At 44.5% G+C, this 26,781-nt stretch overlaps 1 protein-coding gene across 18 annotated transcripts in view; it reads left to right on the forward strand.

Annotated features, from left to right (window-relative positions):
* Positions 1-26,781, forward strand: part of KALRN (kalirin RhoGEF kinase) — a 688,751-nt gene that overhangs the window by 496,367 nt on the left and 165,603 nt on the right. The gene's annotated exons all lie outside the window — the stretch shown is intronic.

Consider the following 26,781-nt stretch of genomic DNA (forward strand, 5'->3'; position numbering starts at 1 on the left):
TGCTGCAGCACAACCTGATATGAAAACTTGCCCCTTCAGTCTGCTTCAATCTGTCTGGTCACTTGGGTTTCAGATCAGGAGTGTCACAGGCATTGCTGTCGGCTGAGCACTCATAATTAGCTCTCTGGTATTCCCCTCACTCTCTGTCTCCTTTGTCAATGAGATATGGTTTTTTGATCCAAGCTGCTTTTGAATTTTCTTTTCTCTTCTGATCAGAATAGAAAAACACAGAGATTAAAAAACATCTCCAACCTTTCCTTGTCTACCTTCATAAGACTCTGTCATCTAGATCAGGATCAGAAGGCTTGGCTGCATATAAAAGAAAAGCCCCAGGTGACACCGGCTTAAATAACAGAGAAGTTTATTTTTCTTTCACATAACAGATGACTGCAGGTAAGTGGTCCAGGACTGGTAAAGAAGATCCACAAAGTCCTCAGGCACCTGCCTCCTTCTAACTGATTCCTTCACCATTCCCAGGGTTTAGTCTAATTCTCATATCCTAGATGGATGGTGTTCCAGGGAGCAGGTTGGAAGGGAAGGGAAGATGTGCCATCCCCCATATTAAACAGACCATTGCAACAAACACTAAGAGTTACATCCCATTGGCCAGAGCGTGATAATATGCCTGCAATAGCTGCAAGGGAACCAGGGAAATGTAGTCTTTTACTGGGTAACAATGTATCTCCCCAGCCACCCAAAATGAGTCTTCGTTACTAAGAAATAAGGGCACAATGGACTCTAGGAGGCACTTGCAAGTCTTTGCCATCCATACTCTTTTTTTTTTTTGAGATGGAGTTTCACTCTTGTCACCCAGGCTGGAGTGCAATGGTGCAATCTGAGCTCACTGCAACCTCTGCCTCCCGGGTTCAAGTGATTCGCCTGCCTCAGCCTCCTGAGTAGCTGGGATTACAGGCATGAGCCACCACGTCCGGCTAATTTTTGTATTTTTAGTAGAGGTGGGGTTTTGCCATGTTGGCCAGGCTGGTCTTGAACTCCTGACCTCAGGTGATTCGCCTGCCTCAGCCTCCCAAAATGCTGGGATTACAGGCGTGAGCCACCATGTCCAGCCTCCATACTATTTTGTATTACCAGAAAAATTGCTAGTAGCAATCCATTGTACATATCTAATTAGTTTCCTCCTCCACATTGTGTACTTACTTTGTACAGAAAAAGATGTTACTTTATTTGTGCAGAAGAGTATTAATGTATAGCAAAGGTATCCTTGAGACTCATAACTCCTAACTTATCCCATATATCATAAAGAAGCATTGTATTTTTCCTTCTTAACATTTAAAATACATTTTAAGACAGATCAATTTTTAAAGAGTTATGAGACATTTTCCTCAAAATTGATGATGCCACAATGAAAAGCCCAAAGTTATAAACCAGTAAAAGGCATTTAAAATATACACTCTACACTTATTTCTGAAAGGACTTGAGAAAGTTCAATTAAAACACTAAAAAAGATGTGAAATTTAAAAAGTAAACATAAGAGAATCCACATCTTCACGCAGGGGATGTAGAAGTTTCAAATTTATGATGAGGCGAAGTACAGCACTTTCCATGTACTTCAGCAAACTCCAGTTGACAATAATTGAAAACCTACTCCATAAGAGAATTTTTTTTTAAGATAGAGTCTCACTCTGTCACCCAGGCTGGAATGCAGTGGCACAATCTCGGCTCACTGTAACCTCCACCTCCCGGTTTCAAGCAATTCTCATGCCTCAGCCTCCTGAGTATCTGGGAATACAGGCAGGTGCCACTACGCCCAGCTAATTTTTGTATTTTTAGTAGAGATGGGGTTTCACCATGTTGGCCAGGCTGGTCTTGAACTCCCGACCTAAGGTGATCCTCCCGCCTTGGCCTCCAAAAGTACTGGGATTACAGGTGTGAGCCACCAAGCCCGGCCAAGAGAAATTTTTTAAAACCACGTAGTCTCTATGGTGAAGATACTTTCAATCCAGTGAAAGGCACAGGAATGTAGACGAATACCATCCAAGGCAAAAAATGTGCTGGAATAGAGATACAAATATCATTCTGCTAGAGTGAAAAGGTAGGGAGACGTTACTGGGAACTGCTGGTGGTGATGATGCAGACAGGAGCTGCTTATGGAGGCGATTCGTGAATGAGGTGGCCTTTGAACTGGCCTCGAAGATGGAAAAGGATTTCCAGAAGATGACAGAAGTGTGGTTTGGGAAAGGAAGGAAGGAACTATTCCAGGCTGAGAAAAACATCATAAATAAAAGTCAAGGAGTTGGGAAAATGTTGGCTCTGTCTGAGAATCAGCAAGCATAGGTGAGATTTGGCGTGCAGGGTCTGTCTAGGTAGCAGATGAGTAGGAAAGACAGAGGTTGATCTGAGAAACCTTATGTGGTATGCTCAGGGATTTGGACCTGGTTCTCTGGGCAGTAGAGGAATAGGAGAAGAAGGAAGATGAGCATGCTCACATTCTATGACCTCTGTTTTCTCAGAAAGTAGTGAGCAAAGCTTCTGTTCATGAGATGTTTGTTAGTTTGTAAAGAATGTAAAGGGTTTAGAAGAGGATAATATGGTAAGGAATCAAAAAAGAAACAAGCAAAAGAATTGTGAGAAATGTCGAAGTCCCCACTGAGGTGTTGGAAGTGAATTTGTCTTCACATTTTTGACAAAAGTAAAATGTATTAGATTAAATAACATTTTGGCTTTTGACAAGTGCAAGTACATATACCATGAGGCAAAAACATATGTACCTTCTCTCACCACTGCCTTCTTTCAGCACAGCAGGACGATTTTGAGTGACCTTGATATAGGAACCAAAGAAGGTGATATTGAAGAGCCAAAGAGTGTTTGTGTGTGTGTGTGTGTGTGTGTGTGTGTATGTATGTGTGTGTGAGAGACAGAGAAACAGAGGCAGAGACAGAGACAGGATGCAAGAGATGGGGAGGAGAGAGGAGCACTATTTGTCTTAAGTAGTTAAGAAGAAATTATCACTGGGTGATAGTTGTTGGTCAGAGGAGAAGGTTATGTTGTGCATTGTGAATAAGGTGGGATATTTGGATGAGTTTTTAAAGCAGTGCTGAGTATTCTGGGGCAAAATGACACTAAAAGAAGATAATTTTCCATAGAGAAACTTGTACAAAGAGAAACTTAGATGATAACCTAAGAGATATTATCTGGTGGAGCAGGAGGGAGACAGACCTTTCCCCTTACTTCTTTCACAAGGGCATTGTAACATTAAAGATGAATGTGGAGATTTAAGCAGAATACCTTTCAGAATGACGACCCTGTAGCAGAGCGAATAGTGGGGCCCCAAAAGGCCACAGAGCTCAGAGTGGCTGGAGCAACTCTCCCACCACACTCACGCTGAGTCTTGGCATCTCCACCTTGTAATTCTGCCTGGGGAAAGCTGCGAATTGGAGCACTAAGTTAGACCTTAAGAATGCTTTTAGATCTTTTTTTGAAGATTTGTTTTATAGATGAAGAAATAGGTCCGGAGAGAGTCAGTGGCTTGCCCAAGATCACTGTCCACATAGGGGCAGAACTAGATGGCCATCCAGACTCTTGACTCATAGCCCAGTGCTCCTCCTGCCATTTCTACTATGCTGTCGCATGGTGCCTGGGGGGCTGGTGCAGTTCACTGTGAAAGTGCCACTGAGATCTGTGCAGCCCTGATGGCTGTGCATGCCACTCCCAAAGATGCAACTATGGGGACATGATCTGTAGCCTGCCAGATGAAGGGGAGCCAAGGGAAGCAGTCAGATGGGGATTTCAGGAAATGCTCTAAAATGGGTATTGAGAGGGTTTTAGAGGAAAAAATCTACTTACCACCCTGTTTCAGGGATATTAAAATGCAGTGCAAACCTCCCACATGCACTTAGGCTTTCTGTGCCTTCTGGGGACTGATAGATCTTCTCTCTAAAATGCATTGATCCTCTGAGGGAGATAGACCACAAAGTTCCAAATCCTCTCCCATCTGAGAGGTAGAAGGCTGGAAGCTTTAAAACATCGACCATTGTTCCATTAGGAAGGATGAGCATGACAATAATTTTCTAACTTTTGCAGCAGCTGAGCACCCAACTCATTGAGACCCACCAGAAGCACCTGCACACCCCTGGCAGGCTGCAAGCTCTATGGCTCAGCACAAAGCAAAACAGAGGGGAATGCAGATACTTTGCCCAGAGGTTTAGTGAGGTGCTGAATAAAGAAAGGACTATGACCACTGGTGTTTTTATAGGAAAACCTGAGAGAAAGAAGCTAGACAAGCCTTGGGTTTTCCAGATTCTTTTGAAGGAAGGAAGGGAGAAAAAAAGAGCAAGAGTCAGAGTTTTGTATATTTTTGTACATTTGACTTTATTTGTATCATTTTGTGTTTTTTTTTTTGAGATAGGTCTCATTCTGTTGCCCAGGCTGGAGTGCCGTGGTGTGATCTCAGCTCATTGCAGCCTTGACCTCCCAGGCTCAACCTCAGCCTCCCCAGTAGCTGGGATTATAGGCATGCATCACCACACCAAGCTAATTTTTTTTTTGGGGGGGACAGGGTCTCACTGTCACCCAGGCTGGAGTGCAGTGGCATGATCTTGACTCACTGCAACCTCCGCCTCCCAGGTTCAAGTGATTCTCCTGCCTCAGCCTGCCGATTAGCTGGGATTACAGGTGCCTGCCACCACACCCAGCTAATTTTTGTGTTAATTTTTGTATTTTTTATAGAGACAGGGTTTTGCCATGTTGCCCAGGCTGGTCTCAAACTCCTGTGCTCAAGCATTCCGCCCACCTTGGCTTCCCAGTGCTAGGATTACAGGTGTAAGCCACTGCACCCGGCCACATTTAATACTTTAAATTATTATAAATGCATATGTGATAAATGAGCTATGCAAAGAAGTCCCTTTTATTTTTAGTCACCCATTCAGGCCCTTTTAGAAGAAAAATATATGTCAGGGTAGCCATGCGCCCAGGTCTATATATAAAGCAGTTTATGGAGCAGTTCTCATTTTAAAGAAATCTGTCGTGTAGCCAGACGATGTTTCTTGGTTTCTCGTTTGGGAGTTTTTAAGACGTAATATGATAACATGGTTACCATAGGTGTAAGGTGAATGGCTAGCTGGGTGGGTAGCCATGCACAGGTATTCGAGACTCTGAATCATACATATACACAATTTTGGAGAGCTGGAGTGGACCTTGAAATCTTTTAGTCCAACCCTTTTGTTTTACAGATGCAATAACCGTGGCTTAGAAAGTTAAAGTTGCTTGTCCAAGCCACAGAGCTGGGAATCATATCCAGGGCTCTTCATTTTCAGTCCAGAACTCTTGACATTGTATCTCTCTATCATGGTGCTGTGAAGGTCAATTTTTTGGCAGATCTAGGGCCACTCCGTGGGCACCACTTACCAAAACTAAGCCTTATGTGAGGCACTGGTTTATGTCCATCACAGCTGACATTTAGGGGTTCATGATCATGTTCCCTAGCTGCATGCCAGTCAACCCCCCACAGCAGAGCTTAGGAACTATGTAAGTATTAATTGTTCTCCCTATTACTCTGGGCTGACTGTCACCTCTTTAGCACAGTTGGAAACAGTTTCTTAAAAACTGAAAAACAGTTGGTTAGTTCCTAGTCACAGCTTGTTCTGTGAGGGAGTGGAGCTTATTTCCTGTGTCTTGGTGGCATAAAATACAAGCCGTCTTTGGCGACAGAACTGTTTTTGTTACCTAACTGTCAGAATTCATGAAGGTCTTTGTATATATGTGTTTTGTTTTAGAAAACCCTTATGATTCAACTGGGCATGGTGGCTCACACCTGTAATCCCAGCACTTTGGGAGGCTGAGGCAGGTGGATCACTTGAGGTCAGGAGTTTGAGACCAGCCTGGCCAACGTGGTGAAACCCCATCTCTACTGAAAATACAAAAATCAGCTAGGCATGATGGCACATGCCTGTAATCCCAGCTACTCAGGAGGCTGAGGCAGGAGGATTGCTTGAACCCAGGAGGCGGAGGTTGCAGTGAGCCGAGATCACGCCACTGCACTCCAGCCTTGGTGGCAGAGTGAGACTCTATCTCAAAAAATTAAAATTAAAAAAAAACCCGTATAATTCTTGGACCTTTATAACCACGCAGTTTTATTTTGCTAATTTTACATCAGTCCTACCGACTTTAGTTAAATTCATTTAGTTGCTTGGAAAAGAGCTCTCTCAAGATAACCCGGATCGGCCGGGCGCAGTGGCTTACGCCAGTAATCCCAGCACTTTGGGATTTCACTTCTGATCACTTGAAGTCAGAAGTTTGAGATCAACCTGTCCAACGTGGTGAAACCCCATCTCTACTAAAAAAAAAAAAAAAGCCAAAATTAGCCGGGCATGGTAGTGCATGCCTGTAGTCCCAGCTACTCGGGAGGCTGAGGCAGGAGAATTGCTTGAACCCAGGAGGTGGGAGTTGCAGTGAGCTGAGATGGTGCCACTGCACTCCAGCCTGGGTGACAGAGGGAGACGCTGTCTCAAAAAAAAAGCCCAGATCTTCTTAGGGTAGCTTTTCATGGGCCAAGTGCCCACCCTAGTCCAATCACCTTTGGGCACAGAATGGACTGGTGTTATGTGATAGAAGATGCTGCTGCCTCAGGCCTGCCTTGTCAGCAGCTATAAGCAGGGCAGCTTCTTGTAGAAGGGGTTGTGGCCATGTTAGACAATGTCCTTGGCCTGCTTAATTTAATATTATAATCAAAATAAAATAAGTAAATCATCAGGGAGGCGGCTGAAAGTAATGGAAAGTAGAATTTAACAACAAAGAGTTTGTGGTTCAGTTTTCAGCTCTGGAACTTAGTAGCCGTGTGACTTGGAGCAACTTTGAGCCTCAACTTTCTGTTGAGGGATTTATAAGGGTTAAATGAAATGATACACATGAAAACACTTTGTCAACTATGAAGCACCACACCCACGTAAAGCATATTATATTACCTCCTGTAAGTCCCTCGAAGCATAAAATATTCCATTTGTAGGATTTTTGGATATCCCTTTCTAAATTGAATATCACTTTCCGGCACAAAGCTTGTACCTCTGGTTTCAGATGACTACCCCTTGTTGTCAGAATCTGCAGAAATAGCCCAGAGAGCTCAAGGTTGTTACCCTTTACACATAGCTGACCCAAACTGCATTATTCCTAGAGTGCTTTGTTCAGAGAGAATAAGTTGTTAGCATTGGCATTCCTCAGAGTCCTCCGACCCAAACTCCCTTTATTTGCAGATGAGGAACCAAGGCTTAGAGAGGTTAATTGACTTCCTCAATGTCACTGATAGTACCAGAGTAACGCTCACTCAATTATCTATTGCTCCCTAACAAATTACTTCAAAACTTAGAGACTTAAAACAATATTTATTATGTAGTAGTTTCTGTGGGTCAGAAATCCAAGATTGGCTTTGCCTGGTGTTTCTGGCCCAGGGTTTCTTGTGAGGCGGTAGTCAAGGTGTTGCTTGGAGCTGCAGGCATCTGGAGGTTTGACTGGGGCTAGATCTGCTTCCAAGGTGGCTCCCTCACATGGCTGTCGGCAGGCAGCCTCAGTTTCTCACCTTGCGGACCTCTCTCTAGGGCTGCTTAAATGTCCTCACGACACGGTGGCTGGCTTCCCCCGGAGTGAGTGATTTAGTAGAGAACAAGGAGGAAGCAGCAATGCCTTTTATCCCCTAGTTTCAGAGGTCACGCATCAACACTTCCATCATATTCTACACATTCGAAGTAGTCACTAAACCCAGCCCATACTCAAGTAGAGGAGAGAGGAATTCAATTCCACCAATCCCTGAAGGGTGAGGTATTAAAAAAATTTACGGACTTTTTTTTTTTTTGAGACGGAATCTCACTCAGTCCCCCAGGCTGGAGTGCAGTGGCGTGATCTCGGCTCACTGCAAGCTCCGCCTCCCAGGTTCTCACCATTCTCCTGCCTCAGCCTCCCGAGTAGCTGGGACTACAGGCACCCATCACCACGCCCGGCTAATTTTTTGTATTTTTAGTAGAGACGGGGTTTCACTGTGTTAGCCAGGATAGTCTCGATCTCCTGACCTCTTGATCCGCCCACCTCGGCCTCCCAAAGTGCTGGGATTACAGGTGTGAGCCACCGCGCCCGGCCTTGTGGACATATTTTCAAAACACCACAGGTTTCCTTTAATGTGGCATTTTCTTTATAAATGAGTTTCCATCAGAAATCAGCAGGTTTTTTTTTTTCGATTACTTGATGAAAGATAATTCTCATTCGGCAGTAATTAGTAGAAGAGAAATTAATTTATAAGGATGTCTTCTCAGGATAATATTGAGAAAACCTCTAATGTGAACAAAAGGGTAAAACGGAGAGAACGGTATAAGAAAAGAAAGACAAGGGAAAAACAGAAGCAAGGGTGCATTAGATTCTGACTTCTGTGGGCAGAGTTTTCTTTCAATTCAGGAAACACTGAATGAACAGATGCTATGTGAATCATGTCTAGGGGCAGGGGTTTGAAGGTACAAAGCCTCTAGGTACCCCAACTCTAGTTGCAGAGCATGACCCATATATGTAACTAGCCCAAATATAAATAACATGGAAGCTTACATTAAATACTGTCATGGAGGTACCTAAGCTTATGTTAAATACTGTAATAAAGGAAACTATCATGTGCGTTGGGAACATGAAGGAAGGAAACAGTTCAGTAGCTGTGGGGTTTGTAAAGCCTTGCAGAAGATATGCAAACCACTCCATTACCATACATGCACACTGGCACTTTTCATATCCTTTCCTTGCTTTATTTTTCCCTTCAATACTTATCACAAGGGGGCCAGGTGCAGTGGCTCATGCCTGTAATCCCAGCACTATGGGAGGCCAAGGTGGGCAGATTACCTGAGGTCAGGAGTTCGAGACCAGCCTAGCCAACATGGCAAAACCCTGTCTCTACTAAAAATACAAAAATGAGTCAGGCGTGGTAGTGGGTGCCTGTAATCCCAGCTACTTGGGAGGCTGAGACAGGAGAATCGCTTGTACCCGGGAGGCGGAGGTTGCAGTGAGAGGAAATTGCACTACTGCCCTCCAGCCTGGGCGACAGAGCTCCATCTCAAAACAAAACAAAACTATCTATATCGATACATCTATATCGATATAGATACAGATATATCTATGTATATCTATATATCTATAGATATAGATCTCACTATGTAACATCTTGATTATTTTGTCATTATCTTGATTACACCCTCAAGAATACAAACTCCATGAGGGCAAAAGTGTTTGTTGTGTTCAGCGCTGTATCCCCAGGGCCTAAAGGAGTGCCTGGCACATAATAAGCACTTTGTAAGTATTGTTCAATGAATCAGTAAGATAATTAATCAATTAGTATGGAAACTGAGCTCAATCCTAAAGGGGCAGGACAACTTGGCAGATGTGGACTGGAGGGTAGGGTGCTCTAGGCAGAAGGGAAGCTGACCAAAGCCACTGTGTGGCTGGGCCTGTAGACTGTAGTTGCTGTGGAATAAGGTGAGATCAGAAAGGCAGGTACTAGAGGATGTTTGTGAAGGAGTTAGGATTTTATTGTACACAAAGGGAACCCACTTAAATTTTAAGGCCAGGAGTGATATCCATGCTTTTTCTCTATGATCTTGCTGCATTTAAGAATATGTGATACCAGGAAGGTTCCCACAATTCCTATATTACCTAACATTTGATTTGCTACACATTGACCAATAATCCTACCTCTTTTACTGTAGCAGCTAGCTCTTCACTCTTCATTTGCCTTTTTTTGTATAGGAAATGTAAAACCCTCTAAATATTGAGGTCTCTTATGTTCTTCCTCCTTTGCTGGCGAGCCTGAGGTCAACATTAGACCCTGGGAAATTCAGTGGCATTGGTAGTGGCTGTAACACAGTAGTTTTATGCCTAGGGAATGAATCATAAATGTATTGCTATAATTTCAAGGGTCCCTGATGTGTAGGGTATTTTTCTTTTCTCAAATCTTATATGCTGAGATTTTTTTTCAAGAATCCATTTCATTGCTGCTGGCAGCAACTGTAGGCAGTGTGGGAAGCTCACACAGGGACATGACTGTCCTAGAGCCCAGGGGTGAGGGACCTCTGCTTCCTGCCCTTTGCTAGAAGAGATGGAGTCTCTAGGCTGGGTCTCAACAACCTCAACCCAGAGGCCAGGGCAGGGGGTTGGGCCCCACCTGCTGTGAGGGGGCTATCCCACCTTAATTGTGGATGTCTCATGTAACCTCTGTTCAGCGTCCCCATTAAGGAAGGTATGGGATGCTGGCTGAGACTTTATGATGCAGCCTCACCTTGATGGCGCTTCTTTGATGTCCTAGAGAGCCCAGACCTCTCTAAAGGAACATTATTTTAGATAAGGACAGCAACCGTCTTAACTCTGAAATCTCTCAGCCCAAGCTCAGAACATAACCCCACCCACACATGACTGAGAAAAGAGATGCATTATGGTTGAGAAAGCAGAGATCACACATAGGAATTTTTTCCGTAAGTTGTCTCCCTTGTTCTAGTTCCCTTAATATAAACAGAAGCAACTAGAAAACCTGGAGAGTAACTTACTATGGGAAAGGGAAGGCACTTAGCCACTAATCCCATTTTTTAAATACAATGGCCATTTTCAAAAGAAGATAACCACCATTGTCCTTTTTGTTGACAACTCTGTTACTTTGTCAAAGTGCTTAGTGATTGAAAGGCAGTGATATGGCCAGTCACACCTGTAATCCTGGTAATTTGGGAGGTGGGCAGATCATTTGAGCCCAGGAGTTCAAGACCAGCTCTGGCAACATAGTGAGACCCCCATCTCTCAAAAAAAAAAAAAAAAAAAAAAAAATTAGCCAGGTATAGTGGCATGTACCTTGTAGTCCCAGCTACTTGGGAGGCTGAGCTGGGGGGATCACTTGAACCTGGCAGGTCAAGGCTGCAATAAACCGTGGTCATGCCACTGCACTCCAGCCTGGGTGACAGAGTGAGACCTTATGTCAATAAAAAGAGTGAGAGAGAGAGAAAGAAAGAAAGGCAGACAGTGGTGATTTTAACAATGACTTCATATGGACTCCAATATAGAAGAGGGTTGTTGTGGAAGCTGGGTTGGGGGTTAGGGAAAGAGAAGTACAAAATCAGAATGCCTCCTTCACCATGGAAACCTTGTACTCTCACAATATAGGGGATGGTCTTAGAGCCAAAAGCGCCCAGTGGGGATCCATCTTAGATGCAGCTGAAAGGAGAGAGGGAGTGTCTCGGAAGGATCTCTTGTAGGTCTCAGAGTCTAGTGAAGCCTTTTCAGGGAGATGAGAAGCAGGTGGAGGAGGCTGGTGAAAATGCAGTTTAGGAAGGTCTTAGCTGTGAGAGAACTTCGAGAATACAGAGATATCCTGGCCCATATATGCTGGGGATACATGTCTGTGGGCTTGGGGCAGGTATTTGGGAACTACATTCTGTCCTGGCTGTGAATCCAGAGGCAGAATACTCACACGGATTTGTTGAATGAATGAATGAGTGAATGAATGAACAAAGAACTTGAAGTCAGCCTTAAAGGAGAACTTTCTATGCAGTCTCTTCCTTTTAGAAACCAAATTGGTTTGAAGTCGACCAAAACCCTCCAGAAGGGGTGGTCAAAGCACCGGGAGAGGAGCACCTCTTTTTTAAATTCCATTTTAATTTATTTTAAATTTTATTTATTTATTTATTTTTATAGAGGCAAGGATCTCGCTGTGTTGCCCAGGCTGGCCTCGAACTTCTGGCCTCAAGCTATCCTCCTGCCTGGGCTTCTCAAAGTGCTGGGATTGTAGGTATAATCCACTGTGCCAGGCCAAAATAATTTTTATTTATTTAGTATTTTTTACAGACAAGGTCTCACTTGGTCATCTAGGCTGGAGTGCAGTGGCACAATCGTAGCTCACTGCAGCCTCCAACTCCACGGCTCAAGCAATCCCCCCACCTCAGCCTCCTGAGTAGCTGGTTCTACAGGCTCATACCACCATGCCAACTAATTTTTTTATTTTTGTAGAGGCAGGGTCTTGCTGTGTTGCCTGGGCTGATCTTGAACTCTTGGCCTGAAGCAATCCTCCTGCCTGGGCATCCCAAAGTGCTAGGGTTATAGGGCATGAGCCACCATGCCCAGCCTGTACCCAGAGTGACTGTCTCTAGATTGGAATCCAATACATTGTCTGTAGCTAAAGTCCCAGGAGAGCAGGAAGGGAGAAAGGATATCTGATGGTTACAGTGTGGCTCCCCTGTCATGATGCTGGTTATGGTTGTGCCCCTCCCCACCCCCCAGCTACCCCCTTACCCCTATGTATACCAAACTTTTTGGCTCAAGCAGAGGACTCTCTTTTTTTTTCTCTTACATGTACCAAACATGTTGTGAGGTTGATACTACTGACCATCTCCATAGCTAAGAGCTCATTCTTCTCCCTGTTTGCTAAAATGGGGGCATAGGAGCCTTCTCACAGGGGCAATTTCCAGGTTTTCTATAACTTGCCCAAGTGTTCCTCCAGGTTCTGATTTTTCCTAAAGATAAAAAGAAATTTGCTCTCCATCTAAGCACTGCCACAAGGAACTCTCAGCGAGTGTGGTTGGTATTCCCAAGGGCCTAAGTTTTCATCACCAAGTCCTTGTTCACTTTCTTTTTTATAATATTTTGTCCAGGACATATTTCAAGTCAAGCTGGCTCTCTCTAGCTACCAAACTCATAACTACAGGGGAAGGGGTACAGGAAAGAAAGAACTGTAAAAATTTATAAGATAAGTAGAACTTTCTCTGCTTTCTCTGAAACTATCTGGCTGCTCTCAATCCATATTGGTATGGTTGACTTATATTTAAAGGAGGATAAAATTGCCCTCTCTTCCCAGTTTTTGGAGGGTCTGCCATCTTGACTTTGTATTTTGCCATAGCTATTAAATCTTAAATCTAGCCCAAATATTCTAATGGGACCTACAGTTTAATTATCTCCCATAATATCTAGCCCCCATCTCTTACAGCTATCAAACGGAAGGCAAAACTGTCCAATTCTTCTGAACCCTCTCTGCTCAGCACCACTGAGCCATTCAGCAGGAAAATGGGACAGAAGGTCTAGAAGGGAGTATTCCATGTGACCTCAGTGGCTCAATCACACCAAATAATAACAACAGCCATTAAGTAGGTATCAAGTGTTCACATGCATTATAATCTTTTGGTTTTATTTTGTTTGAGATGGAGTTTCACTCTTGTTGCCCAGGCTGGAGAGCAATGGTGCAATCTCAGCTCACTGCAACCTCCACCTCCTGGGTTCAAATGATTCTCCTGCCTCAACCTCCCAAGTAGCTGGGATTACAGACGTGTGCCACCACGCCTGGCTAATTTTTGTATTTTTAGCAGAGATGAGGTTTCATCATCTTGGCTAGGCTGGTCTCATACTCCTCACCTCAGGTGATCTGCCTGCCTCAGCCTCCCAAAGTGCTGGGATTATAGGCATGAACCACCGTGCCTGGTCCCATGCATGATAATCTTTAATTGAAACAGCAACCCTATTAAGTTGGTACTTATCTTAATCTTTTTGAATGAGGAACTGAACTGAGTGTTCTAATATTATTGACGAGGAACTGAAGCTTAGAAAGATAACTTATATCTTTAACATTTCTACAGTAACACAGCTAACAGCTAGTCAGTGGTGGAACTTGAATTCAAACTCAGGGCTGCTGAGTTCAAAACCCAGATTATAAATCACCATGATGTAGTCTAGTAAGCTCCTAGACTTAACCAATTCCCTCAGCCTCCTCTATCTTGCCACTGCCAACTGAAACACAGATTATGGACTAGAAATACTGACTTTTTTTTTAAGGAAAGAAAACCCCAAGAAGCCAACACACACACACACACACAATCTCACACACACACAATCACACACACACACACAATCTCACACACACATACACGGGTCCTTCTGACTAATGCCAAACACAGAGCTCTGGGATGCCTTATTGTTGAAACAATGCCATAAAATAGGAGAAAAGTGATAAAACTAAGAAGCCACTCTAAAAATGACTATTCAGTAAGCCAAATAGGGAATATTGTTTTATTTTAGTTTTATAGTATATACATATATACACACAAGTTTTATAATATATACATATATACACACAAGCCATCCAAAATATGTCTTTCTCACCGCTTCAGTGTTAAAATGTGTAGGATGAACAAAATTAGTCCCAGGAAGGGGACATCACTGTAGAAATCACTGTCAAAGAATGTGAGAGAGGTGGGGAATTGAGAGTTGTACTTGACTTCCAAAAGCAGGAAAGACAGGGTCTGGAGAGGAAAAGGGAAACAATTGAGATGGAACATTGCCCATCCACGGAAATCCAGAGGCAGAAATGGCCAGGACACATTTGGGGCACCCTCAAGAGATCAAGCAGATAAAATACACGGACAAGTAGTGGAAGCTGGGGTTGAAGAAGTGGGTGGGGAAGTGTTATGAAGGGCTTTGAATGCCAGGACAAGGATGGCAGAGCCCATGTAAATTCTGAAATAAGAGAGTGTTATGAGAAGAATGGACAGTGGGAGAGACCAGTTAATGAGGAGACACCTGCAGAAATGTAGAGGCGGGTGATGAACACCTGGATGAGCATAGGGGCTTCCAAGAGATAAAGGAAAGACTTAATAGCTTTGCAGGACTAAGTGATAGATCAGACATAAGGGGTAGAGAAAAGAGTCTCTCTCAAATGACTACAGTTTCTCCAAAAATGTTTTGAGATTGGGATGGACAGGTAGTTCATCTGGGCTGAGCTATAGTGGAGGGAGCCGGAAGGGAGGAAGAGGAAGAGGCCTGGTACTGGGTAAGGGAAAGAGAATCTGCAAGACTGGGCCCCGATGCTACCTAGTTTTGTGATCAGATCCCATTACTTAGCCCTAGTCTCTGCTTTCTCATTTCTAAAATTAGGAATTTCATCCAGGAAACATGTATTGGGCCCCCAGTATGTGCCACCTACTGTATGCAATTTTTTTTGTCTTATATTTCCTCTGAGGGCTGGTGGTTGCCCTAGCCAGTGTAGTGTGAGTCTCTTTGGGACCAGTCTTCTGATCAAGGAACCCAAGCACGTGTTTCCTTTAGAAAAGCCTAGCTTTTGCTTCCCTCTAGTGGCTACTTAGTGCCACTAGACCTCTGCCTTTACTCTTTTTGTCCCTGGAGAGCCAGTCTGAATTGAAAATTAAGAAGTTAAGATCAGGCGCAGTGGCTCACGCCTGTAATCCCAGCACTTTGGGAGGCCGAGGCGGGCAGATCACGAGGTCAGGAGATCGAGACCACCCTGGCTAACACGGTGAAACCCCGTCTGTACTAAAAATACAAAAAATTAGCCGGGCGTGGTGGTGGGTGCCTGTAGTCCCAGCTACTCGGGAGGCTGCGGCAGGAGAATGGCGTGAACCCGGGAGGTGGAGCTTGCAGTGAGCAGAGATCGCACCACTGCATTCCAGCCTGGGTGACAGAGCGAGACTCCGTCTCAAAATAAATAAATAAATAAATAAAAAGTTAAGATGGAGCTGGATCATAAACCATGCACATGTTCAAGGGAACAGTACAAAGTGTTCCCTAGAGGGCATGTCATGATAGTTGGTATCCAGAGAGGATGGTGAGAGGAGGAGACAAAGGAGGCATGATATCATGAACCAGAGGTGAGGCATGGGGAAGCAGTCAGTCCCAAAGCAAAACCAACCAACAATAGCAGATGGGAGCAGAAAATCACATTAGGACTCACCCCGTAAGTGGGTTAACCTGAGCAAATGGAAAGTATGGGGTCATAGATAAAAGCCTATCTTTACGCTGAAGAAGATAAGGTCAGGGATAAGGGGAAACCCTGACAGTAATTTGCTGAGGGCAAAAACTTGACATGAAGATGCTTTAAGATGCTGGGAACCCTTTCCGTTGCTGATACCAATTCTACTCATTGCTGGGCACATGTGCTGGATCTGGGGTGGTGCCAGCACAGCTGGAGATGGGCTCATGTTGGTGGAGCTCAGCAACTGACCCAGAAAGAGGCAGATGCTCGAGGGTCCTGCTGGCTCCTAGCTAAGCAGGCGTGAAGATGTTATTGACTGTTGCAGCCAAGGGAGGGCTCACAAACTAACAAGATAAACAGCTCTGAGAAGACACAACCACAGCAGTAGCAAGTGGAGCAATGGACTGAGGCAGCACTGGTAAGAGCCAATCACTTTCTGAGGGACCCCATTCCCCAACCCTGGGCCAGCATCCCTCATTTCTCCTGTTGTCACATTCAGCATGCATACACGTGATGTGTGTCTCCTTAGAGACTGTAAGCATGGTGCAGGTAGGGACATCACAGCTGTCTCCCCGACTGCTGTACGCCCCATGCCCAGCACAGCAGCTGGCTGGTGAAGAAGAATAAGTGCATGGATGAGGAGGCTGGACTCATTAGGCTTGGAGTCCTGCCTTTGCAGTTAGCTATTAGGATGCAATCTTTAGCTAGTCATTTTACCTCTCTGAGCCTCAATTTCCTCATCTATAAAATTGGATGATAATGCCAACCTTATGAGATCTATGAGGGTCAGATGATATCTATGAAAGAGTTTATAAACTATAAAGGGCCATACAGATGTTAATTATTATCTTAGTCTGCCTGAGGATGAAAAATTAACAAGATGTCTGCTGACGTTTCTTCTGGCCTGAGAGACAGTGACCAGGAGTATCTGCTTTCTGAATCAAAGCATTTAGAATGTGCTGTTTCTTCTGAACATGAATCTGTAAGGCAACCCGCTCCCAGCCGGACCCCTTACAGAGGCAGGTTGTTCCCCTCTCAGGTGCTCCGCATGTGCCCTCTTCCCATCTCCAGTCCTGGCAGACAGGCTGCCTGTCCCCAGATTACCTAACAATAATTAGACCAACCAGCGTTTCCTGGTCAACCAGAGGAGAGCTTGGCCTCTTTCCAGGAATTAGTTTGCCAGGTTTCTATGTGTGACTGGATACCTTGACCTCCGCCCTACAACCACAGTGTAAATAAACATGTATTATCTACCCTGATTTGGCAACCAGTTCCAAGAATTCTCTTCCCAGTCTGATTCCAATCTGTTGTTTCTCTAGGATGCCCAGTATAGGAAGAGCAGAAAGTCACATCCGTGGCCCTACAGAGGGAAATTATAGCCTAAATTTAGGGTACTAAATCTTTGAACCCTGGGTTTGGGAATAGTTTACTATTTTTTTCTTTCTAGTCTGCCAGATTATCTCAATATATGTCATTAAGGGTGCTTTGGAAATTGATTTATTTTTGTTTTGTTTGTTTTTTGAGATGGAGTTTCACTCTTGTCACCCAGGCTGGAGTGCAGTGGTGCAATCTCTGCTCACTGCAACCTCCGCCTCCCAGGTTCAAGTGATTCTCCCACCTCAGCCTCCCGAGTAGCTGGGACTGCAGGCGCCCGCCACCATGCCCGGCTAATTTTTGTATTTTTGGTAGAGACAGGGTTTCACCATGTTGACCAGGCTGGTCTCGAACTCCTGACCTCAGGTGATCTGCCTACCTCGGCCTCCTGACGTGCTAGGATTACAGGCATGAGCCACCGCGCCCAGCCCTGGAAATGGATTTCTACTCCCTCGACACAAGATATCAGTGCAAGAAAACACATCTTGAGTGCATGCCAAGTTACGATTACTGGATAAACAATATATAACATCTATTAAGCATGTAATGCATATCAGGGTTTACCTGTGTTAATGTAATCCTTCCAATAACTCTATATGGCAGGAATTAATATGATTCCTACTTTACAGATAAGGAAAATGAGCCAAAGAGAGACTAATTAACTTACTCCAGATGATACAGATAGTAGCGATTGAGACAGATTCAAACCTAAGCAGTCTAGCTCCAGACCCAGTAATCCACAGAAAGGGAAATGGTTACCCACATCTGAACAATTGAGGTTTGATGACATTTTGCACTTCTGTGAAAATCGTCTCTGGTCTTTGGCCTGGTTTCCTCTGAAGCTCAATTTTCCAGTGTTGCACAGTCCATACAGTAGACAATTTGCAGGAATGCCTGGGGCTTTCAGAGAAGCCCGTAACTTCTTATCTCTCTCTAACCATGAGTTGCTCTTTTTGATCTCAGGTTTCACCCAGCCACCTCTCCTCCCTCTTCTATAGGTAGCCTTGGGATTTTCAGAATCATGTCTATGAGCTCTTTCCTCCTTCCAAAGCTATAGGGTGTGTTGCAGGAAATGCCTTCCTGTGCAAGCACAATCAAAACAGCAGTATAGACAGCCTCAGTTAAGCACAAAGGAGCCAGGAGATGCCTCCCTGTAGACAGGACAGTTGGACAGTTACCTCCAGGCTGAGGGTCAGTGTTGCAGAGGCAAAGTTGCCAGTGGGTTAATCCTCCCAGCCGCATCTCTATTGACAACTTGTGTGGGTTCCCCAGGGGCAATGAGATGAAGATAGAAGGGAGAATAAATACCAGTTGCTACTACTGCCTCTTCTTTCCCTGAGGAGAGTATGGCTCTGCCCTTCTCACCCAAACTTGAGTCAGTGTCTAGTTAGATGTTCTCTGAAGCCTAGGCAGGGAGTACAGAGATAAAGAACAGGCAGAGGCCAGGCACCATGGCTTACGCCTGTAACTCCAGCACTTTGGGAGGCCAGGGTGGGAGGATCACTTCAGCCCAGGAGTTCGAGACCAGCCTGGGTAACATGGCGAAACCCCATCTCCACTAAAAATACTAAAATTAGCCAGGTTTGGTGGCATGCGCCTGTAATTCCAGCTACTTGGGAGGCAGAGGCAGGAGAATCACTTGACCTGGGAGGCGGCGGTTTGAGAAGCCCCTGTGAATTAAGTTGGGGTTTTTAGTAGTCTACATGCTCAATGGAAGCCAGCAGCACAACTTGACCAAAAGGCCCTCAGATTACATTCTCCTTTTTCAGGGTTGTTGTTCCATTTTCTGGAAAATTTCCTTGACATTATCTTGCAACTCATCTATGAACTGTCTCATTTTGGCCATAATATTTTTAACTTCTGAGAGCTCTTTCTCATTCTACGACTTTTTCCCTTTATGTAACAGCTTGTTCTTTTTTCATGGATACAATATCCTCTCTTATCTTTCTGAGGATTTTATAGTGTTACTGATGTTTTATTGTCCTGCTTGCATTTTGTTTCCTCTGAGTTCCTGGTCCTTTTTCTGTTTATTTATTTTGGTCTCTGTTAGAGAGGTTTTTCTGAAAAGTCTGGTAATCTATAGCTGAATATTCACATTTATGACTGAGGCACAAAGGCTGACTCAATATTCTGTGTAAAGGAAGGAACTTGTTGACTTAAAGCTCTCACTGTGAAGTGATCTGGCAGGGCACTGGAGGTTTTGGGAGCAGAGAGGGATCTCTAAATGTCAGTATTTGAGTATCTGTACATCTTTTCGTTTCTCCCATGAATGATTCTAAAATCTCCCTAACATGTTTATATGTGGCTGCTAGCATTCTGGGATCCAAGAGGGACAAGGATACTAGCCATCTCTCCATTCTACATTTAAGCCTTCACTGAATTTCATTTTTCAGGAAAGTGCGCATAGGATAGAAGAGGGATCTAGGGGTCCCATCTTCCTGTTTTAGCCCCACCTGTAGGTCCATCCTCAGTGCCGTCTGGTGTTTCCACTCCCTGGGCCTGTCTGAGGGTTGAGCAGAGATAACTGGCAGGAACTTCAATCTCATCTTCTCATTCTACCAAGTCAGTATCATTCTTGCATCTGCTTTCTATCATTAAAGAAAAAAAAGTTCTCAGCCCGGCGCAGTGGCTCACGCCTATAATCCCAGCACTTTGCGAGTCCGAGGCGGGCGGATCACGAGGTCAGGAGAATGGCGTGCACCCGGAAGGCGGAGCTTGCAGTGAGCGGAGATCGCACCACTGCACTCCAGCCTGGGTGACAGAGCGAGACTCTGTCCCAAAATAAATAAATAAATAAAGTTATCTTGTTTACTACCTCCCATTCTCTTTGTTCTTGTGGATTTGTGTCTCCCCCCACTAACACCTTATGTTGTTTTTGTCAGGTTTAGGAATTCATGGAGATATAGTCACATGATTAAAGGGCAAGATAAATTTGGTTGAAAGGGGCTGAGAAAAAAAATTAACAGTTATCTGTAAGATACTAATAGGAATAGGTGGGCAGCCAATGGGAGAGAGCTCTCAGACATTGTAACTAGGCATCTCAGTTATATATCAGGCAATAATTCATGGAATTTATTCACTCACGCATTCAACAGATATTTATCACCTGCTGTGTGCCAGGCATTGCTCTAAACTCGGGAGATAGGACCATGAGCAAGACGGAATGCTCTGCTCTTCCGTATCTTACATAGGATAAGAGTAACACATAATTTATGTAAACAAGGCAACACATTAATGATAAGTGCTCAAGAAAATTCAATAGCACTGTGTGTTAGAGATTCAATATAGAAACTACTCTATTTATAAAATATTAAAACTGGAAGCAGCCCTGGAGTCCAATTTCATCTTAAAAATGAGGAAATTTAGGTATGAAGAAGGGAAGGGGCTTGCTGAGTGTCATACATGGGTAAAACCTGCACCAGCACCAAGGCCTCCTGATTCCCACTCCTGCATTCTTCCCACTATTAATTACTATGCAATTCACAAGACCTGCAAGACCAGGGGACCATGGTGCTCATTTACGCACCATGGGAAACAACTAAACCAAAAGCTCCTTCAGTTGCAGTTAGTAGAAGCCACAGTTCCAGCAAGCAAAGATAAAGTAAATTGTAAGCTTTAGCCTCTTAATTGGACCTGGCAGCTCCATGGGCTTCCAACATACAAACTGATGAAATCCCAGAGCTCCACGACAATGTTCCTAAATGCCCAGACATTGCTTTACACATTTGCTAAAAAAAAATTATAATCAATTCAAGATAAAAGCACAGCACTAAGCCCTTTTAAAGGAACCTAGTTTCTGGAGAAGCCTTCAGAGTTTTATGGTAGGGCGAGGACAGAAGTTTAGTAGAGGAAGGATTTGAAGCAGCTATACTAAAGCATCATCAGCAATTTGGGGCTTTCCTGAAGCTTCTATAGTGGCCCTAGAGCAAAACTAGAAACTGTCTATCTGCTGCCCCATTTTTCCCCTCAAAGCGTTACACCTCCTTGAAATATTTGCATTTTTCCCCATTACCTTTGTTGATTTGTTTTAGAGATTGTTATTGTTGATGTTATAATTACTTTCATTATAAAGCAGCACTTATGTGAGAAACACTGGGCAATACTGGAGATCAGAAAGCCAGAGGGAAAATTACCCAGAGTGCACCACCCAACAATACCAGTGTTAACATTTCAACGAATTTTCCTTCTGTTTCCTATGAATAGGGTTGCTAAGTTGTTGATGATGTTCACACAGTTATATATACAACTGTACATCTTGTCCTCTTAAAAATTTTTTTACTTTATATAAGTATTTAAGCTATTACAAAGCTTTATAAATAATCTAATGGCTGCATAATTAATTACTCACTTAGTAGATATATCATAATTACTTAACCATTCCCTTCCTGTTAGGTTTTTTAAATAATTTCAACTTCCATGTTAGATTCAAGGGTCACACGTGCAGTTTTGTCACCTAGGTATATTGTGTGATGCTGAGGTTTTGGGTACAAATGATCCCGTCACCCAGATAGTGAGCATAGTACCCAATAGGTAGCTTTTTAACCCTCATCCACTTCCCACTGGGTAGATTTTTATATTTTAGTATTGGGGCAGGGGGGCAGTGATGTTATTTTAAAATTTTCTTCATTTGAAAAAATGCTATTATGAGCATTTTCATGCTTAAAGTACAGCTGCATGTCACTTGTGTGGTGCATCTCATCTTTTTGCATTTGGAAGGGAATCATAGTCTGCTTTGAGGTGTTTCATGGTAAGGGATATTACCTAATTAAATGAAATCACTTTCTGATGGAGGAATTCCAGGCATTAGCAGCAGGTGCAGGGAGTGTTGAGGGGAGGAGAGAAAGACAGTTTTTGCACAGGAGTTGGCAGGACTTCATGGTGCCCTTGAAACTGTGCCAAGTAGATATGCTCCAGCTTTACATTGTTTGCCAGCCAGCTCTGGCCTCCTGTGAGGCTGTTCATATGTAGATGTTAATTCATGTGAACTTGGTGCCTAAGGCTGGCTAAGAGTTGTGGAGGAATCAGATGATCAGATGGAAGAAGTTGGAGGGCAGGCAGCCAGGGGAGGAGGAGGAGGAGGTCGGACTTATCTGATGGGCGCTCTTGGGCACAGCTCCCCCTCTGTCAAGAGTATCAGATCCAAGTGCTCTGCAAGGCAGTGTCAGAAGTCAGTATTCACAGTTAGAAGGCTCAGTTGGCAAGTATTGAGGGCAGGTATCAGATTCTGGGGTAAGGGGGCTTCTTCACATGGAAGCTTCCTGGAAAGCAATGCGGAATGAAGAGGCAAGAGTGAATCCTCATTTTGCATAAGGGATTCCTCGGTCCCACCATGTCTTTGTTTTTATCATAACAGGAAAAGTATATGCTGATTTGAGGGAGGTCTGAGTCACCTTCCCTAGTGAGCCTCAGGGTCAGTTCTTCTAGTTAGGGCAAAACTCCATGAAGATTACTTTAAAAAAAAAGGATTCATTTACATAATAATGTATATGCATATATACAGTTGATACAGTCTGTTACCAAACAACATGCCATCAAAATTGATGTTTAAAATTTCTTCTGTACTCCTTTCCTCCCAAATTTAAATAATAATTCACTAATACCGCCAGAATTTTTTTTTTTTCTTTGAGAGGGAGTCTCACTGTGACTCCCAGGCTGGAGTGCAATGGCATGATCTCAGCTCAGTGCAACCTCTGCTTCCCAGGTTTGTGCAATTCTCCTGCCTCAGCCTCCTGAGTAGCTGGGAATACAGGTGTGCACCACCACACCCGGCTAATTTTTTGTATTTTTATTAGAAACAGGGCTTCAACATGTTGGCCAGGCTGGTCTGGAACTCCTGACCTCAAGTGATCCACCCCCCTCGGCCTCCCGAAATGCTGGGATTACAGTCATGAGCCACTGCGCCCAGCCCAGAACTTATTTTTTAGACAATCATTTAGCTCTCTCTGCTTAAGGCACTATCCTAGGTGCTTTAATATTATCTCATTTAATCTTCACAACAAGCTGTGAAGTAGATACTGTCATTATCCCCATTTGACAGATGAAGAAATTGAGACAAAGAGGTGAAGTAACTTGCTCCTGGTCACACAGTTGGTGAGGAGCTGCAGAGCCCATGCCCTAAACGAGGCTATGCTGCCTTGGAGAATGGAGCAGAGACACAGAGGTGCACAAATGGGAGCCTTGAAATGACAACAGGAGAATTCTTCAGGGGTCCTGTCCTCACTCTCTGGATGCCATTGGGAAACCATCACAGAATAACTGTGTCTTTTCCATAACATGAGGAAGCTCAAAGGGACAATCTACCTCACACAGTTTATACAAGAAGGAGGTTCAGTTAATCCCCAAATATTAATCATGTAAAAATAGACCTAAATGAAAATGATCATTTCTGGTGAATGTGAGAACTTTGAAAATGCAGATGGAGTTACAAAGAGTGGTTACGAAATGTCCCTTATGTATGTAGCGGTCCATGCTGGAAAGAAGCCAGCACAGCTATCACTGTGGAGCTGGAGGAAAGTGAGGACAGGAGGAGCTCCTTCTGCCCCTCTGGGAAGCATTGCGGAGGGTGAAGGAGGCCGTGTCCACCCAGGGATTGGTCAGCAGGGGAACAGGCCCGACTGGGAATGGCCAGGACCCAGAAAGGAGAGAGACTGGGAAAGTAAGGACAAAGAGTTGGATGGTGACTCAGCAGCAGGCACTTGGAGGGAAGCCAGGCAGACAATTAGCATCAAGAAGGCTTAGCAGGCCTTAGGCAGGGTTCTAGGGAATTAGGCAGAGAAAATATCTGAGAGCTCCTGGGAAGGAGGCCAAGACTTAGGCATGAAAGGCCAGACAGGGACTCGCTGCTGGAGTGGGAGCATACAGTGAGGGGAGTAAGATGAGAGAAGATTCCAGAAGCAGGGTTACAAGATCAGAGAAGAATCAAAAACATAACCTGAATGCATGCCGAGATTCTGTGCTGCCTACTCAGCTCCCAGCATCTCCCTGAGTAGGAATAACTTTGGTCTTAGAATCTTACCCTACAGCATCCCTGGAGGAGAGGATGAGAGGGACTGTTGCAGGAGCAGCTCTGCCTGACCCCTCAAACCATTTCCCCAGCACCCTCCCTTGTTGGCCATTCTTTGGAATTCGCTTCTTGCCAGGGTAGGGACCTGGTGTAGTATATCTTTTTGATCAAGCCATTGAGGTGAAGTGAACCAGGATATTCATCATGTATTTGAACCATAATGGCTTTTGGGCTGTATCTAAAGCTTGAGCCCGGTTGTCTACAACGTGTGAGCATGGAAGAAATTGCCCATTGATCTTGTTTCCACTTCTTCCTTTGGGTGGACTAGGCAGCCTACAGGAGGCAAACACTGCCATCTAGTGGCGTATCTAGGCTTCTCGCCAGGAACTGTGTCTTGAATTGTAGATAGACACAAGCCTGATTTTTATCCTCTCCCGTCCAGCCCATGGGTCTGATTGTAACCCACCCTAGAGGGAAGTGGGTCTTGTATCTGGGTGCCATGCTGGGCTGTTTGCGACTAGAGCTTCAGGCCCCTTCTGCTCTAACAGTCTGCAAAAGGACTACACTCATCCCTGGACTCAACCATGTTGCCCTGAAAGGGCTGCAAGTTGCATCCCCAGCTATGTGTGAGCTTGGCCTCAAGAAGCAACCCTGAGGCCCTGGCGTTGTCACAGAGGAGCAGCTCTACTGAGGTGCAGAAGCTCAGTGATAGAGAGTCTCTCAGTTAGAAAGAATTTCAGTCATCTAGGCCGGCATTCTACAGAGTCCATTAGCGAGGTGGAATCAAATTAGTGGGATGTCAACAGCAATAGAGAAAAACATAAAATAGAATGTCAGAGTGGAGCTTGTGTTTCAGTGATAAATCTATTCACATGTAGTGTTCCCTGGTCAAAATATGAAGTGTATTTCTTACAGAGCACTTTGGGATCTGAATCCCAGCACTTTGGGAGACTGAAGCGGGAGGATCAGTTGAGCCCAGGAGTTCAAGAAAAAACATAGTGAGACCATGTCGCTACAAAAATAAAAATAAAAATTAGCTGGGTGTGGTGGTACACACCTGTGGTCCCAGCTACTCAGCAGGCTGAGGTGGGAGGATCACTTGAGCCAGAGAGGTAGAAGCTGCAGTGAGCCAAGATTGCACCACTGCATTCCAGCCTGGGTTTCAGAATGAGACCCTGTCTGGGGGCAGTGGAAGGCATTCCCAGGCCCTAACCCAGGCCTACTGAATCACGATGTGTGATTGAGGGGTGGAGCAAGAGAAGGAACTGCTAGGGAATCTCCATTTTATTAGCTCTCTACATGGTTTTTATGTATACTCAATGCCCAACCACTGATATTGACATTTCTGAGCTTGAATTTCCTGATGTATGAGATGGAGATGATAGTACCACCTGGTTATTGTGAGGACCAAGTAGATAATTAATGTAAAGGTATTTTGCTAACTGTAAAAGTACTCTAGAGATTTGAGGTGTTTCCATCCCACAAAATCCTTCTCTCTATGATGTTTTTAAGGAGGATAGCACCAGGAGAGTGGGGGAGTGAAGACTGCATTTAATGGGACCAGGAGAGTTAAATGGAAAAATATTTTCTTCTGTCTCCTTCCACCTTCTACCTTCTACCTTCTGTCCTGCCGATTTCCTGATCTGATCCCAATGGCAGTCCTATGGGGACGTGGTTAGCACAGACTCCCTGCCCTGTAACTGGTGGTGATGCATATTGCCAACATCAGTCTGATGCATTATTTTAACCGTTTCAAGCCCCCTCTGATATCGAAGTCCCTTTAGTGGAAATCTCTCACAGTCCTGAATGCTGAGCTTTTGGTCCTGGTGGGACTGTTAATTCTCTACTCACTGTGGCGTTCACTGTGTATGCCACTGGGCAGAAGCTTCCCAGAATGTGTGTGAAATGGCTACACAACATATTTGGACAAGTGCATTAATATGGCCACTGGTGCAGAAAATTTGGGCCCTGAAGGCTTAAATCAGAGATGCACAGACTGAAGTCGAATTGCTGGAGGTGGTGCAAGGACTTTGCCTCCAAACTGCTTTTGGGGTGAACTTTAGAGGATAACAGGCTACCAAGCTGGGCCTCAGCCTCCTCATTCCTTCCATTCCCTACCTGTCACTCTGCCTCTAAGTGCAGCTGCTCTTCCAAGAGGGAGACTGTACTTAGTTCTATGAGACAAACTAATAACCGAATGGATTCTCATGGAAATATGAAGCCAGAAGAAAGGGGGGAAGTGGGGCCAAATCCCCAAGGTGAAAAAGTGAGAAGTCTCAGCATTTAGCCAGTAGGGGTTGTTCCTGTCAACCCCTTTTATTGCTTCTGCCCCAGGATCAGTGAATTAGGAAGATGCCAGTGTGGAGACAAGCCAGCATGGAGCATGAGGGCTGGGCATATGCTCCTAAGTAAGAAGTGGCCCGTCTTCCCTTCTGATTCTTCCTCCTGGTCCCCAGTGCCTGAGCCTTTGAGGCTATTCCCCTCCCAGACAGACATTGCTTTACTTCTGCCTTTGAATTGAAGCCCCATTCTTTTTGTAGTCCTCGTAGCCTCGATTTTAGGCTGATGGCTCCAGTAAGGGGTGGGGATGGGAGGTGTTGCAGGGGTTAGAAGGAAGGAAGGCTGTCTCTTCCATTATTCCCTATCATCTAGTGAGAATCTAATGGGAGGGGTGAGTTAGAATAGATGCCCATAC

The sequence above is a fragment of the Gorilla gorilla genome, chromosome 2, assembly GCF_029281585.2.
Source record: "Gorilla gorilla gorilla isolate KB3781 chromosome 2, NHGRI_mGorGor1-v2.1_pri, whole genome shotgun sequence".
Taxonomy (NCBI): domain Eukaryota; kingdom Metazoa; phylum Chordata; class Mammalia; order Primates; family Hominidae; genus Gorilla; species Gorilla gorilla.